The sequence below is a fragment of the Narcine bancroftii genome, chromosome 7 (assembly GCF_036971445.1).
Source record: "Narcine bancroftii isolate sNarBan1 chromosome 7, sNarBan1.hap1, whole genome shotgun sequence".
Lineage (NCBI taxonomy): Eukaryota > Metazoa > Chordata > Chondrichthyes > Torpediniformes > Narcinidae > Narcine > Narcine bancroftii.
In genome coordinates, this window is record NC_091475.1 from 70415063 (window position 1) to 70431931 (window position 16869).

At 39.2% G+C, this 16869-nt stretch overlaps 1 long non-coding RNA gene across 3 annotated transcripts in view; it reads left to right on the top strand.

Annotated features, from left to right (window-relative positions):
• Window positions 1–16869, top strand: part of LOC138739870 (uncharacterized) — a 129771-nt gene that overhangs the window by 53176 nt on the left and 59726 nt on the right. For all 3 annotated transcript variants that reach the window (XR_011342505.1, XR_011342503.1, XR_011342504.1), the window contains exon 2: window positions 11085–11211. This is a non-coding gene — a long non-coding RNA (uncharacterized lncRNA). The remainder of the gene's footprint in view (window positions 1–11084; window positions 11212–16869) is intronic.

Sequence of the window (16869 nt, forward strand, 5' to 3'; positions counted from 1 at the left end):
AACTTTTTCACTTTCTCACATGCCCAAATTGCATGTATTGTTGTTCACGTTTCCTTCTTACAGTGAAGACATCTATCTGATAATGTTGGATCTCATTTATTTAATTTTTGGGGTGTGATATATAACCTGTGTAACCAATTATATTGTATCATGCATAACCTCATGTTTATTGTATTTCTCATAGTTCCAGAGCATAACTTTTTCCATATTTCATTTTTTATTTTTATATTTAGATCTTGTTCCCATTTTTGTTTGTGTTTATAGCTTATTTCATCATTATCTTTCACTTGGAGCTTGATGTACATCTTTTTATCATTGTTGTTTTTGTAATCACATATTCAAAGCTGCTTCCTTCTGGTAATCTCAGTCTGCTTCCCGATTTGTCCTTTAAGTAGGTTTTCAGTTGGTGGTATGCAAACATTGTACCATGAGTTATTCCATATTTGTACTTCATTTGTTTAAATGATAATAAATTATTTCCCAAAAAACAATTTTCTATTCTTTTAATTCCTTTTCTCTAAAGGAAAGGTTATCTATTGTGAAAGGGATTAGTTGATTTTGCGTCAATAATAATTTTGGTAGTTGGTAATTTGCTTTTTTCCTTTCTACGTGAATCTCCTTCCAAATGTTGAGTAAATGGTGCAGTACTGGTGAACTTCTATATTGCACCAGTTTTTCATCCCACTTATAAAGTATATGTTCTAGTACCTTCTCCCCTATTTTATCTAGCTCTATCTTGGTCCAATCTGGTTTTTCCCTTGTTTGATAAAAATCTGCTAGATACCTTAATTGTGCTGGTCTATAATAATTTTTAAAGTTTGCTAGCTGCAAACTACCTTGTTTGTACCATTCTGTTAATTTTTCTAGCACTATCCTTGGTTTCCCCCTTTCCATAAGAATTTCTTTATTATTCTCTTTAGTTCATTGAAGAATTTCTCTGTTAAGGGAATTGATAACGATTGAAATGGTATTTTATCCTTGGGAAGATATTCATCTTAATGCAATTTACCCTTCCTATCAGTGTTAGTAGCAATTCTTTCCAATGTTCTAAGTCATCCAGTAATTTCTTCATTAATGGCTGATAATTTAATTTGTATAGGTGGCCTAAATTATTATCTAATCTAATACCTAGGTATCGGATTGCTTGTGTTTGCCATTTAAATGGTGATCCTTTTTTAAACTCTGTGTAATCCGCATTATTCATTGGCATCGCTTCACTTTTATTTGCATTGATTTCGTACTCTGATATTTCTCCATATTCCTTCAATGTCTTATGTAGTCCTTTCATTGATATTTCTGGTTCTGTTAAGTATACTATGATGTCATTTGCAAATAAACTGATTTTATATTCCTTCTCCTTTATTTTTATCTTTTTTATTTTATTTTCTGTTCTTATCAGTTCTGCCAATCATTCTATTGCTAAAGCGAACAGTGAGGGAGATAATGGACATCCCTGCCTAGTTGACCTGCTTAATTTAAATTTGTTCGATATATATCCATTTACTGTCACCTTTGCCAATGGTCCCTTATATAATGCTTTAATCCAATTAATATATTTCTCTGGTAGGTTGAACCTCTGTAATACTTTGAATAAAATAATTCCATTCTACCCTGTCAAAAGCTTTCTCTGTGTCAAAAGCAACTGCCATTGTTGGCATTTTATTTCCTTGTAATGCATGGATTAAGTTAATGAACTTACAGACATTGTCCGTTGTTTGTCCTTTCTTAATAAATCCAGTTTGATCTAGTTTTACTATTTTTGGTACAAAGTCAGCCAATCTGTTTGCTAATAGTTTTGCAATTATCTTATAATCTGAATTAAGTAGAGATATTGGTCTATGTGATGCTGGTGTTAGTGGATCTTTCCCCATCTTTGTAATTATTGCTGTTTTACATGAATCTGGCAAGTTTTGTGTTTCTTCTATCTGGTTCATTACTTCCAGGAGAGGAGGAATTAATAACTCTTTAAATGTTTTATAGAATTCTATTGGGAGTCCATCCTCTCCAAGCATTTTATTGTTCGGTAGCTTTTTTTAATATATCTTGTATTTCCTCTATTTCAAATTGTTTTTGTCAATTTGTTTTGCTCCTCTTCTTGCAATTTCGGTAGTTCAATTTTAGCTAAAAACTAATCTATTTTGTCTGCTTTCCCTTCGTTCTCAGTTTGGTATAATTGTTCATAGTATTCCTTAAAGTTTTCATTGATCTTTGTTGGGTTATATGTAATTTGTTTGTCCGTTTTCCTTGATGCCAATACAGTTCTTTTAGCTTATTCTGTTTTAAGTTGCCAGGCTAATATTTTGTGTGTTTTTTTCTCCTAGTTTGTAAGACTTCTGCTTTATTTTCATTATGTTCTTCTCCACCTTATACGTTTGTAACGTTTCGTATTTTTTTTGTCCGCCAATTCTCTTCTTTTTGTTGTATCTTCCCTTGTTGCTAGCTCTTTTTCTGTGCTTACTATTTCCATTTCCAGCTGTTCTATTTCCCGATTGTATACCTTTTTCATCTTAGTTACATAACTTATTATCTGTCCTCTAATGAAGGCTTTCATTGCATCCCATAATATAAATTTGTCTTTCACTGATTCTGTATATATTTCAAAGTAGATTTTAATTTGGCGCTCAATAAATTCTCTAAATTCCTGTCTTTTAAGTAGCATGGAGTTTAATCTCCATCTATATGTTCTTGGTGGGATGTCCTCCAGTTCTGTTGCTAATAACAGGGGTGAATGATCAGATAACAATCTAGATTGATATTCCATTTTCCTAACTCTCCCTTGGATATGGGCTGAGAACAGGAACAGGTCAATCCTTGAGTATGTTTTATGTCTACTTGAATAATATGAGTATTCCTTCTCCTTTGGGTGATGCCTCCTCTATATATCCAAAAGTTGCATTTCCTGCATTGATTTAACCATAAATGTGGCTACTTTTTTCTTTTTGCTAGTCTTTTGTCCAGTTTTAACCATTTGGGTCCAAATTAAGGTTAAAATTCCCTCCTATCAATATATTCCCATGCCTATCTACAATCTTCAAAAATAATATCTTGCATAAACTTTTGATCCTCTTCATTAGGTGCATATATATTGACCAAATTCCAGAATTCTGAATATATCTGACACTTTATCATTACATATCTCCCTGCTGGATCTATTATTTCCTCCTCTATTTTGATTGGTACATTTTTATTGATTAATATAGCTACACCTCTGGCTTTTGAATTATATGATGTTGCCGTTACATGCCCTACCCAGTCTCTCCTTAATTTTTTATGTTCCACTTCAGTTAGATGCGTTTCCTGCATGAATGCTATATCTATTTTTTCTCTTTTCAGTAAATTTAATTGCCTCTTCCTTTTGATTTGGTTATGTATTCCATTAATATTTAGTCATATAGTTCAACATGGCCATCTCATATTCTGTTTACACCTCATTTCCGCTTCCTCACCACCACCTTTCCCCTTTTCCCCATTTTCATCTCTCAGTTTTCCTTTTTTGAACTCAATGTATGACAACACTTCTAAAACATAAAATACTTCAACCACTCCCATATGTAAAATTCCCTTAACCCCAAGTATCCCCTCCCCTCTCTGAGTTGCCCCTTGTCCTTTGTCGGGCAACCACAACACCCTTCTTCATTCGGATTGCAAACCCGTTCGCAAGTGTCAACTGATTTCGCAGTGACTGTAATTCTCTCCCACACAACCTCCTCCAGAAATGACTTGTATCTTCACATTAAAACAAAGCTCCCCCTCTTTTCTTCTCTTTTTCCCTCCTCCTCTTTCCTCTCCCCTTCTCCCTTACTTCCCTTTCCTTCCATTCTTTAGTTCTTACTTATACATTATTTTTACATTTTTATATGTAGTTTGTCATCGTTCTTTGTTCTTGTTACATCTCTTTATCTCTCTTTCTGTCCTGCAGGTGTTCTGCAAATTCTCGTGCTTTCTCTGGATCCGAGAACAGTCTGTTTTGCACCCTCGGGATAACTATTTTAAACACCGCTGGATATCTTAACATAAATTTATAGCTTTTTTTCCATAGGATCGATTTTGCTGTGTCAAACTCCTTCCTATTCTTTAGGAGTTCAAAACTTATGTCTGGGTAGAAAAAGTTTTTTTGACCCTTGTACTCCACTGGTTTTTTAACTTCTCTAATTTTATTCCTTGCCTTCTGCAATATATTTTCTCTTGTCTTGTGTCTCAGAAATTTTACTAAAATGGATCTTGGTTTTTGTTGTGACTGTGGTTTCGGGGCTAATGTTCTGTGTGCCCTTTTTATTTCCATTCCTTCCTGTATTTCTGGCATTCCCAGGACCTTTGGGATCCATTCTTTTATAAATTCTTTCATATTTTTGCCTTCCTTTAGGCCCACTCTCTTTATATTGTTTCGCCTACTATAGTTTTCCATTATATCCATATTCTGAGCTAACAACTCCTGTGACTCTTTTTTGTCACTTTCTTCCAATTTTCCTTTTAAGTCGTTCACTTCCATTTCTACCGTCATTTCCCGCTCTTCCACATTTTCTAATCTTTTCCCTACTTCTGTATGACCAGGTCTTTTCTACTCACTTTTTCTTCTGTACTTTCCATTTCACTAAATTCTAGTGTCAACCATTCTTTTAATGCTTTCATTTGTTCTTGACATTTTTTTAATCTATGTACTGTCCATTCATTTTACCTTCTGTTCCTCTGTGCAGAGCTTGTTGTTCTTCTTCTTCTGTGTCTGCTCTTGTGTTTGTGTCTTCTACTTCTCTTCCTTGTATCTGTGTCTCTTCTGAAGCTCTTGTTGAGCTTCTTGCCTCAGTTTGTTGGGTGTTTTTCATGGCTTCTTGATGTTGGTCCTCTTCTTCTGGGGTAGTTATCTGTTGGGCTTCCTGTTGCTGTTTTTCTTCCTTATCACTCCCTTTCCCATTGCTTTCCTCTTCTTCCAGCTGAGAGCCCTGCTGTTGGGCATATCTCAGCTGGTCACGCTGTGTAAGTTCACTCCACAGCTGGGCCCCCTCCTGTCAGTGTTTTCCTTTTCCTTGTTGTGCACATTGCACATCTCTGTTTGGCTCAGTGAGCCATTTTTGCAGTCCCGCGGTCGGGAGGTCGCGACCCTGTGGGGTCTCCACTAATCTCGGGGTGCGGGCTCCTCTGTCCACAGCGGGTCCCTGCTTCTTCATGCAGGTAAGGCCTTCTCCTTTCTCTTCTGGCGTCTTTTCTTCTTTATTTCCTCATTGTTTTTGGTTTTTCCTTCTTAGGTGCCATTTTCTTTCTTTTCTTCACACCTTTATCTTTTATTTCTTGTGTTTTGTGTTTCTTGAGCTTTGCGTTTCCTTCACTTTTTTACTTCTTTTCTGGAGAGGGCTTGTATTCTCCTAATGGCCACTACTCCATCACGTGACTCCTCCCCCATTTACATGTGTATGTTGAATACAGATTTTTCTTTGTACTGCCATTGGTAATTGTGGGAGATTTTAATGTTCTGAACATAAACCCAGGGCTGAATGGTTTGGAGTTTATAAAATGGGTGCAAAATTTTTTTTGCAGCAAAACATAGAAGTACCAACTAGGGAAGAGGCCGTGTTGGATCTCGAGTTAGGGAATGGGATAGGTCAGGTGACAGAGGTGTGTGTGCGGGAGAACTTCAGGAGCAGTGATCATAATGCCTTAAGTTTCGAAATAGTTATAGAGAAGGATCGGTCTGGAGCCTGGGTTGAGATTTTCGTTGGAGAAAGGCTACGTTTGAGGCAATGAGAGAGGATTTAAAAGTCCTGCCTTAGCACTAGTGTGTCATTCAGTAATACAAAAAAAAATGATACTTAGTGATTCTGGAATTACAAAGTGTCAATAAAGTATTTGTGCACGTTTAAATCAAACGGAAAAATCTTTGCCATGGACTTCGCTGGTTCTCACTCCCTGAAACTGAGACAATCAGGCCCTGCACTTCCAGGTAGGAACAGATACCCAACAATGTTAAATTAATTTGGTTTAAAACAACTTTTTATCTGGATTCAGGAATAAAGAAGAAACACGTCAGAAACTGCAGATGTGGGAATCTTCTGGTGGATTAGAATGGTCGACCCTCTGAGTTCCCCCAGTGGATTGTGTTTAGTTGAAGTAGTATACATAAGTGCTGGGCTTTGTGCATTGCTCTTGACTCGACCGCGGCATGTAGAGGTTTTCTTGTTTAACTCCATGCTAATCAAGTAACCTAATCAGGATTGTTGAAGCAATATACAACATGCTAGAGGAACCGGACATGCCACGCTGCATGCATGGGAAGAAGTAGGCAGTTGAATCGACATTTCAGGTCGGAACATTCATGGGAAAAAGAATGGTTGAAACCTCTACAATTGTATTTGCATGCCTCCACCCTGCTCCAGTCCAACTCTGGTAAAAAATCAGTGCAGCAGACCATCGAATTACTGACTCACCATCTGGTATGTGTCGTGAGCCTTTTTTATGGGATCGCTCCCTCTAATGTTAGAACCTGCTTTTCTGTCTTGTGCTATCCCACCCATATTCACCCATGATGTCCTTCTTGTGACCCTGCACTCCTCCCCCTGCCTCTCCCCTTACCATTTCATTCAGGTTCCTGAAGGGCTCAGGCCTGAAATGTTAGTTATGTATCAGGTAAGGGAAGTGTGTGCAGTTACTATTTCAAAGGGCGAAGGTGCTCGGAAAACTGAAAGATGAATAAATCTCCTGGGCCAGATGGATTAACATCCTGAAAGAAGTAATGTTAGAGATTGTCAAGGCATTGGTAATAATCTTTCAGAAATCAATCGATTCTGGCATGATCGCAGCAGACTGCAAAATCGCAAATGTCACTCCACTATTCAAGAAATGGGCAGCAGAAAGGAAAGGAAATTATAGGCCGGATAGCCTGACCTCAGTGGTTGGAAAGATGTTGGAGTTGATTGCAAAGGATGAAGTTATGGAATACTTGAAGATACATGGCAGGATAGGCCAAAACCTGCATGGTTTCCTTAAGGGAAAAACGTTGCCTGACAAACCTATTGGAAGTCTATGAAGAAGTGACAAGCCGGCTGGATAAGGGAGATGCAGTAGATGTTGGGTATTTGGATTTTCAGAAGGCCTTTGACAAGGTATCGCACATGAGGCTACTGACCAGATAAGAGCCTGTGGTATAACAGGAATTATACTAGCATGGGTAAAGCATTAGCTGATTGGCAGGAAGCAGAGAGTTGGTCTACAAGGATTATCTTCTGATTGGCTGCCACGGGGGTTGGTATTGGGGCCACTTCTTTCTATGTTGTATATTAATGATTTGGATTGTAGAATGAATGGTTTTGTGGTCATCTTTTCACACAGTGCAAATTGAGGTGGAGGAGCAGGTCATGGAGAGGAAAATTGGAGGTTGCAGAAGGACTTAAACAGATTAGGATAAGTGGCAAATGAAATACAACACTGGAACATGTACTGTCATGCACTTTGGTAGAAAAAATAAATGGACAGACTATGTTTTAAATGGGGATAAAATTAAAAATACCCAGATGCAAAGGGACCTGGGAATCCTCGTGCAAGATATCCTGAAGGTAAACCTACAGATTGAGTCAGTGGTGAAGAAAGAAAATGCAATGCTGGCCTTCATTTCAAGAGGAATAGAATATATGAGCACTGGTGAGAACTCGTTTGGAGTATTGTCAGCAGTTTTGAGCTCCTCATTTAAGAAAAGATGTACTGATGTTGGAGAGGGTTCAAAGGAGGTTCATCAGATGATTCGAGGAAGGAAAGGAGTGTTTGACAGCTCTTGGAATTTAGGAGAATGAAGGTGATCTCGTTGAAACATTTTGAATGTGGAAAGGCATGAACAGAGTAGATGTAGAAGGTTGTTCTCCATGGTGGGAGAGTCTCAGACAAGAGGGCACAACTTTATTAATGAAGAGTGTCTGCTTACAATAGAGATGCATAGGAATTCTTTCAGCCAGTGGGTGGTAAATCTGTAAAATCTGTTGCCACAGGCAGTTGTGGAGCCCAGGTTATTGGGAGTATTTAAGGAATAGATTGATAGGTTCTTGATTAGCCAGGGCATCAAAGGATCTGGGGAGAAGCAAAGGCAGTGGGCCTGTGTGGGAGAAAGGTTCAGCTCATGATTGACAGTCTTGGTGGCTGAAGTCGTTTTTTTAAACCCCTCAAAAAAAAACTGTAATAGTATTACCCCCCTCAATTATTGGCTTGGCTTGGCTTTGCGGACGAAGATTTATGGAGGGGTAATGTCCACGTCAGCTGCAGGCTCGTTTGTGGCTGACAAGTCCGATGCGGGACAGGCAGACACGGTTGCAGCGGTTGCAAGGGAAAATTGGTTGGTTGGGGTTGGGTGTTGGGTTTTTCCTCCTTTGTCTTTTGTCAGAGAGGTGGGCTCTGCGGTCTTCTTCAAAGGAGGTTGCTGCCCGCCGAAATGTGAGACGCCAAGATGCACGGTTTGAGGTGATATCAGGCCACTGGCGGTGGTCAATGTGGCAGGTACCAAGAGATTTCTTTAGGCAGTCCTTGTACCTCTTCTTTGGTGCAGCTCTGTATTGGTGGCCAGTGGAGAGCTCGCCATATAGCATGATCTTGGGAAGGTGATGGTCCACCATTCTGGAGACGTGACCTACCCAGAGCAGTTGGATCTTTAGCAACGTGGATTCGATGCTGTCGGCCTCTGCCATCTTGAGTACTTCGATGTTGGTGATGAAGTCGCTCCAATAAATGTTGAGGATGGAGCGGAGACAACACTGGTGGAAGCGTTCTAGGAGCCGTAGGTGATGCCAGTAGAGGACCCATGATTCGGAGCCGAACAGGAGTGTGGGTATGACAACGGCTCTGTATATGCTAATCTTTGTGAGGTTTTTCAGTTGGTTGTTTTTCCAGACTCTTTTGTGTAGTCTTCCAAAGGTGCTATTTGCCTTGACGAGTTGGTTGTCTATCTCGTTGTCGATCCTTGCATCCGATGAAATGGTGCAGCCGAGATAGGTAAACTGGTTGACCATTTTGAGTTTTGTGTGCCTGATGGAGATGTGGGGGGGCTGGTAGTCATGGTGGGGTGCTGGCTGATGGAGGACCTCAGTTTTCTTCAGGCTTACTTCCAGGCCAAACATTTTGTCAGTTTCCGCAAAACAGGATGTCAAATGCTGAAGTGCTGGCTCTGAATGGGCAACTAAAGCGGCATTGTCTGCAAAGAGTAGTTCACGGACAAGTTGCTCTTGTGTCTTGGTGTGCGCTTGCAGGCGCCTCAGATTGAAGAGACTGCCATCCGTGCGGTACCGGATTTAAACAGCGTCTTCATTGTTGAGGTCTTTCATGGCTTGTTTCAGCATCATGCTGAAGAAGATTGCAAAGAGGGTTGGTGCGAGAACGCAGCCTTGCTTCACGCCATTTTTAATGGAGAAGGGTTTGGAGAGCTCATTGCTGTATCTGACCCGACCTTGTTGGTTTTCGTGCAGTTGGATAACCATCTTGAGGAACTTTGGGGGGCATCCAAGGCGCTCTAGTATTTGCCAAAGCCCTTTCCTACTCACAGTGTCGAAAGCTTTGGTGAGGTCAACAAAGGTGATGTAGAGTCCAATGTTTTGTTCTCTGCACTTTTCCTGGAGCTGTCTGAGGGCAAAGACCATGTCAGTAGTTCCTCTGTTTGCGCGAAAGCAGCACTGTGATTCTGGGAGAACATTTTCGGCGACACTAGGTATTATTCTATTCAGGAGAATCCTAGTGAAGATTTTGCCTGCAATGGAGAGCAGCGTGATTCCCCTGTAGTTTGAGCAGTCTGATTTTGTACAGGGTGATGATATGGGAGTGACAAATGCCACAAAGTGGCCAATGACTTTGGAAGGATCGATAGTTGAACCACCTCCCCCAAACAGAACAACAAACATAAGACATGAAATGCTTCTTCCAAATCTCAATTAACCTGCTCGTCATCAATTCCAATATAAATTAACTGTTGAGATTCCATCTCTCTCTTTCCATTTTTCCTCTTCAGAACCAAAACAGGCTGCTGAAGAAACTTTTCTTGACTTTACACCTGCTTATTATCAGTAAAGAATTGGCAAATGTAAGAACTTCGGAAACTGAGATTGATAATCTCCATAAAAGCCTTCAAGCACAGCAGGATACCAAAAAGCAAATTAATATCTTTTTTTCACAAGACAGCCTTAACCAAATTAAAATCTTTACGACGTTTAATTAAAGCTTGACTCAAGTCAGCATAAAAAAAACTTTTATTTTTAACTACTAAAGGGCCCTGATTACTTCTCACATTTTGTACTGCAAGTCTTAGAATCAATTCTCTGTCCTGGTAAAGCAAACATCGAATTAAAATAGAATGTGGTGCTTGACCAGAAACAGGCTTCCTTCTTATTTCTCGAAGGGCTCTGTCCAACTCCAGACCATTCGGAAAATATTCTGTCCCCAAAACCTTGGAAATCCACTTCTGAAAAATCTGAACCTGGTCCGGACCTTCAAAATCTTCAGGAAAACCAATGATTTTTAATATTATTTATCCCACTTTGATTCTCCAAATCATCCATCTTCTTCAACAAATCACTTTTCTGAATTTCCCAACCAGTAAACAAATCCTCCATCTGTCCCATTCTTTCTTTACATTGGTCCACATCATCTTTACAATCAATAAATTCTTCTTCAATCTTCTTAAATTTATTCTGAACCTTATCCACTGCTTTCAAGCATTTTACCGCATCCATTTTAATAGATTTCGTTTCAGCAAACTGTTCCTTCATAACTGAAAATCCTTGACTCATTTGAACAGCCAAGTTCTCCATTTGTTTCGACAAATCAATAGATAAAGTTGGCTCTGATTGGTGAGGGACAGACTTAAACTTCAAAATCTGCCTCTCCATGGGCCTACCCTTATATATAACTGTATTCCCCTCCTCCATAAGTTGTTCTTCCTCCTCTTCCAGTCCAGTGATGCCCACCTCTTCCTCCGCCGTCAATACAGAGATTGCCTTGACCCGAATACCCGTATGGACTTCTACCCCCATCCCCCGTCAGTCCAGGATCACTGAACTGAGGGAGGTCGGGTCCCCCCGCAGCCTGGGCCATATTGGGTGTAACGCGCAGTTGTTTGTCTTGATCAGGAGGAGGTCGATGTCAGACATCGCAGCAATGCGTGAAGTTGGTGCCACTGTAGTATGCACCTAACCAAAGGACTGACGTTGCGATTGAGGCTGAGAAGAAATTCAGACCGGAGGCTCCACTTGCAAGGTAGGCCGAGATTCTTCAGTAGTTGTTTACTGTTTAATAGCCGTTTTCTTTGCTAGTCGAGCTTTAGTTTTCCTCATAGCTGCTTGTAGAATACTTCAATAGTACAATCAACAGGTTATAAAAATATTTTTAAAACTTTAAAACATGTTTTGAATAGTTCTGCCGGGGGTGGCATCTTCCCACGTCTTCTCCCTATGCACCCCCTTCCCCTCCCCCCATGCCTGTCTAACTTCTGCTCTGATTTCTTATAATCTTATAATCGTATGTACCTTTATCTTTGCTACATAAAGAACGCTGTGTAACTTGCTGAGTTTCTCCAGCATTTTTGTGTAAACTACAATCACAGCATCTGGAGATTTTCTTGTTGAACTTGTATTCAGCCACCATTTGGGTTCATGTAGGTCTTAGCTTCTAGATATTTATCTAATACCCTTTTGGGAACGAGACGACCAACAAGAAGAAGTGGAAAATATCACCTTTAAGACAGGACCTCTATTCCAGAAGTAAATCAGCTCATGATCTGAGGTGCTTCACACACTGGGTAAAGATTACAGTGGTTATTGAGTAAGCTTCTTCAGTGTTGAACTAATGATCAAGTACGCCAGCTTGAATATTACCACAGCAGCAAGCAAAGTTATATCTTATCAGTGTGGGTGATCATGAAATTTCCATTTCATAGTAAGTTTCATCGTAAGGGAAGCTTTGCCCTTTAGGTGATTTGGTCCGCATGTGATTCCACAGCATTATGGTTGAACCTTCAAAGATCAAAGATTCTACTCTTTGCAGACGATGCCGCTTTAGTTGCCCATTCAGAGCCAGCTCTCCAGCGCATGACGTCTTGTTTTGCGGAAACTGCCAAAATATTTGGCCTGGAAGTCAGCCTGAAGAAAACTGAGGTCCTCCATCAGCCAGCTCCCCACCATGACTACCAGCCCCCCCACATCTCCATCAGGCACACAAAACTCAAAACAGTCAACCAGTTTACCTATCTCGGCTGCACCATTCCATCGGATGCAAGGATCGACAAAGAGATAGACAACAGACTCGCTAAGACAAATAGCGCCTTTGGAAGACTACACAAAAGAGTCTGGAAAAACAACCACCTGAAGAAACATACAAAGATCAGCATGTACAGAGCCGTTGTCATACCCACACTCCTGTTTGGCTCCGAATCATGGGTCCTCTACTGGCATCACCTACGGCTCCTAGAACGCTTCCATTAGCGCTGTCTCTGCTTCATCCTCAACATTCATTGGAATGATTTCATCACCAACATCGAAATACTCGAGCTGGCAGAGTCCGCAAGCATCGAATCCATGCCGCTGAAGACCCAACTCCACTGGTGGGTCACGTCTCCAGAATAGAGGATCATCGCCTTGCCAAGATCTTGTTCTATGGCGAGCTCTCCACTGGCCACCGAGACAGAGGTGCACCAAAGAAGAGGTACAAGGACTGCTTAAAGAAATCTCTTGGTGGAGGGGAGTCACGTGATGGAGTAGTGGCCAGACGGTGAACTCCAGCCCTCTCCAGAAAAGTCGGAAAAAACAAAGGAAAATAGAAAGGCACAGAAATAAAAGTTAAAGAAAAGTGAGTATAAAGGTGGAAAGAAGATGGCGACAAAAAAAGAAAAATCGAAATCAACGGTAAGAAGAGAGGAAGAGAAGACAACGGAGGAAGAAGGAGAAGGCCTTACCTGTTTGAAGAGGCCCGCGGTGGAGGGAGAAACCCGCTCCCTCAGGTCGGTAGAAAGTGGACTACAAAAATGGCTCGTTGAGCCAAGTAAAAGTGCGCAACCGCGCATGCGCGAGGAGTCGCGCATGCGGGGTGCGCATGAAAAACAACACACCGATGGGAGGGATGACCAGCTGGGGAGTCGATCTCCACAGCCGGCAACGACAGCTGCAGAACACCTGCAGCAAGAAGAGAACACAGAAGACAATGAAAACAAGAAAGAAGAGAAGAAAAGGGCAACAAAGAAACAACAGATGGCCAACCCAGAGGAAGAAGAAGAGGAAGAGGAAGAGTACAGTGAAATAGAAGAAGAAGGGAAAGGCAAGATAAAGGATATACTTTCTCTTATTAAAGAATACATGGAGTCATTTAAAGAATGGCAAACACAAGAATTTAATGATTTAAGAAGAAGAATAAACAACACAGAAGAGAAAATGAATAAAATAGATATGACCTTAACAGAAATGGGAAAAAAATTGGGCAAGATGGAAGAGCGGGAAGCAGCAGTAGAAATGGAGGTAGAGGACTTAAAAAAGAAATTAGAGGAATCTAATAAAAAAGTTATAGAGACACAAGAACTGTTAGCTCAGAAAATAGATATAATGGAAAATTATAACAGAAGAAATAACATAAAGATAGTGGGCCTTAAGGAAGATGAAGAAGGCAAGAATATGAGAGAGTTTATAAAAGGATGGATCCCTAGGATCCTAGGATGTCCAGAACTACAGCAAGAAATGGAAATAGAAAGGGCACATAGAGCATTGGCCTTTAAACCACAACCACAACAAAAACCAAGATCTATTTTAGTAAAATTCCTAAGATATACTACAAGAGAAAAGGTACTGGAGAAGACAATGGAAAAAGTAAGAGAGGGCAACAAGCCACTGAAGTACAAAGGGCAAAAAATCTTCATTTATCCAGATATAAGTTTTGAACTCCTAAAGAAGAGAAAGGAGTTCAATACAGCAAAGGCGATTTTATGGAAGAAAGGGTATAAATTTATACTAAAGCATCCAGCGGTATTGAAAATATTTATTCCAGGACAACAAAACAGACTATTCTCGGATCCAGAAGAAGCACGAAAATTTGCAGAACAATTACAAAATAGACTGAGGGATGAAGACGTATAATGAGAGTAAAAATGACCACGATTTATATGTATGTGGGTAAAGAGGTATAAGTGTGTATATGTATAATGTGCATAAGTGAATGTATCCGTATTTAGAGAAAAATATAGATAGTATAGACAAGAATTAATAAGGGAAGGAAAGGGAATAGAGGGAATAAGGAGGGAACTAAAAGAGTGACCTTTGTTACATATGAAAAGTGAAATCTTTTCTGGGGGGGGCTGGGTGGGGAGGAGTTGCGGTTACTGCAAAATCAGCTGACGCTTGCGAGTGAATTCGCAAACCCAAATGGAGAGGGGAGACGCACAACAGACAATATTTGTAAATTTATTAACTTAATTCATGCAGTAGAAGGAAATAAAGCACCTGCAGTAGCAGTTGCTTTAGACGCAGAGAAGGCCTTCGACAGAGTAGAATGGAATTATTTGTTCAAAGTATTGCAACAATTCAGTTTACCGGAGAAGTATATTAATTGGATTAAAGCATTATATAAGGGACCATTAGCGAAAGTGACAGTAAATGGAAATGTATCAAAGCAATTTAACTTAAGCAGGTCAACGCGGCAGGGATGCCCACTATCACCTTTATTGTTTGCGTTAGCTATAGAACCACTAGCAGAATTGATAAGAATAGATAATAATATAAAAGGAATAAAAATAAAAGACAAGGAATATAAAATCAGTCTATTTGCGGATGATGTTATTGTGTACTTAACAGAACCAGAACTATCAATAAAAGAATTATATAAGAAATTGAAGGAATATGGAGAAGTGTCGGGTTACAAGATAAACGTAAATAAAAGTGAAGCAATGCCTATGAATAATGCGGATTTCTCAAAATTTAAGAAGGAACCTCCATTTAGATGGCAAATGCAGGCAATAAGATACCTAGGTGTACAAATAAACAAAAATCTCGGCCAACTATATAAACTCAATTATTATCCACTAATGAAAAAATTACAGGACGATTTAGAGCATTGGAAAGATTTACCACTAACACTAATAGGAAGGATAAACTGTATTAAAATGAACATTTTTCCAAGGATATTATACTTATTTCAGGCATTGCCAATACAACTGACAGAAAAATTCTTCAAGGAGTTGAAGAAAATAATAAGGAAATTTTTATGGAGAGGGGGGAAACCGAGGATATCACTAGATAAATTAATAGAATGGTATAAACAAGGAGGCTTACAACTGCCAAACTTTAAAAATTATTATAAAGCCGCACAATTAAGATACCTATCAGATTTTTATCAAACAAGGGAAAAACCAGACTGGACGAGATTAGAATTAGATAAAATAGGGGAAAAGATACCTGAACACATATTATATAAATGGGATGAAAAATTGGTACAACATAGAAGTTCTCCAGTATTATATCATCTCCTCAATATTTGGAAGAAGATTCATGTAGAAAGAAATAAAACAAATTATCAATATATGGACGCAAAACAAGTTACTCCCCTTTACAATAGATAACCTTTCCTTTAGAGAATGGGAAAACAAAAGGGATTAAAAGAATAGAAAATTGTTTTTCAGGAAATAGATTCTTATCCTTTGAACAAATGAAAGATAAGTACAATATAACTCAAGATACAGCACTGGCATATTACCAATTGAGATCCTACTTGAAGGATAAATTAGGAAGCAGTTTGAGTTTGCCAGAGGGAAGTAACCTTGAATATGTGATTACAGATACAATGATAATCAAAAGATTTATAACAAATATGTATATTAAACTGCAAGAAAAGGAGAATGAGGAAACAAATGGTAAAACTAAACAAAAATGGGAACAAGATTTAAATATAAAGATAAAAAAGGAAACATGGGAGAAATTATGTTCTGGAACGATGAGAAATACAATAAATACGAGGCTACGTATGATACAATATAACTGGATACACAGACTATACATTACACCTCAAAAGTCAAATAAATGGGACCCAACAGTATCTGATAGATGTTTTCGATGTAAAAAAGAAATGGGAACAACAATTCATGCAATCTGGACATGTGAGAAAGTAGAAAAATTTTGGGAAGATCTCAATCAGATATTAAATAAAATAACAGAAAACAATATACCAAAGAATAAGTAACATAAAAAACAAAGAATTTGGAATTGATTTGGAGGATGCACAAAAAAGATTTGTTAAGATAGCTCTAGCCGTAGCAAAAAAATGTATTATGTCAACCTGGAAATTGGAAGATAATTTGAAAATACAACAATGGTATATAGAAATGAATAAATGTATTCCATTAGAAAAAATAACATATAGTTTAAGAAATAATATTGAAATATTCGAACAAATATGGGAGCCTTACATTAAATACAATAGCGAAAACCTACCGGGGACAATCATTACCTAAGTTGATGGAAGGAGAAGGAAAGAAAAGAATGGACTCAGTAGAATTTCTGGTGTATTTTTGTTGAGTGACAACATTGTCTGACTGGTTTAATGTATCCTAGATTGTATACTTTAAATGGATGGGAGGGGGGGTGGGGGGTGGGTTGGGAGGAGGGAGGGGGGGGGGAAGAAAATGTCACTGTATATGTGTGAAAAGGAAAAAGTGTGTATCATGACTAATGTGATTTATGGTGTGAAAAATAAAAAAATTTTTAAAAAAAGAAATCTCTTGGTGTCTGCCACATGGACCACTGCCAGTGCGCTGATATCACCTCCAACCGTGCATCTTGGCGACTCACAGTTCGGCGGGCAGCAACCTCCTTTGAAGAAGACCACAGAGCCCACCTCACTGACAAAAGACAAAGGATGAAAAACCCAACACCCAACCCCAAC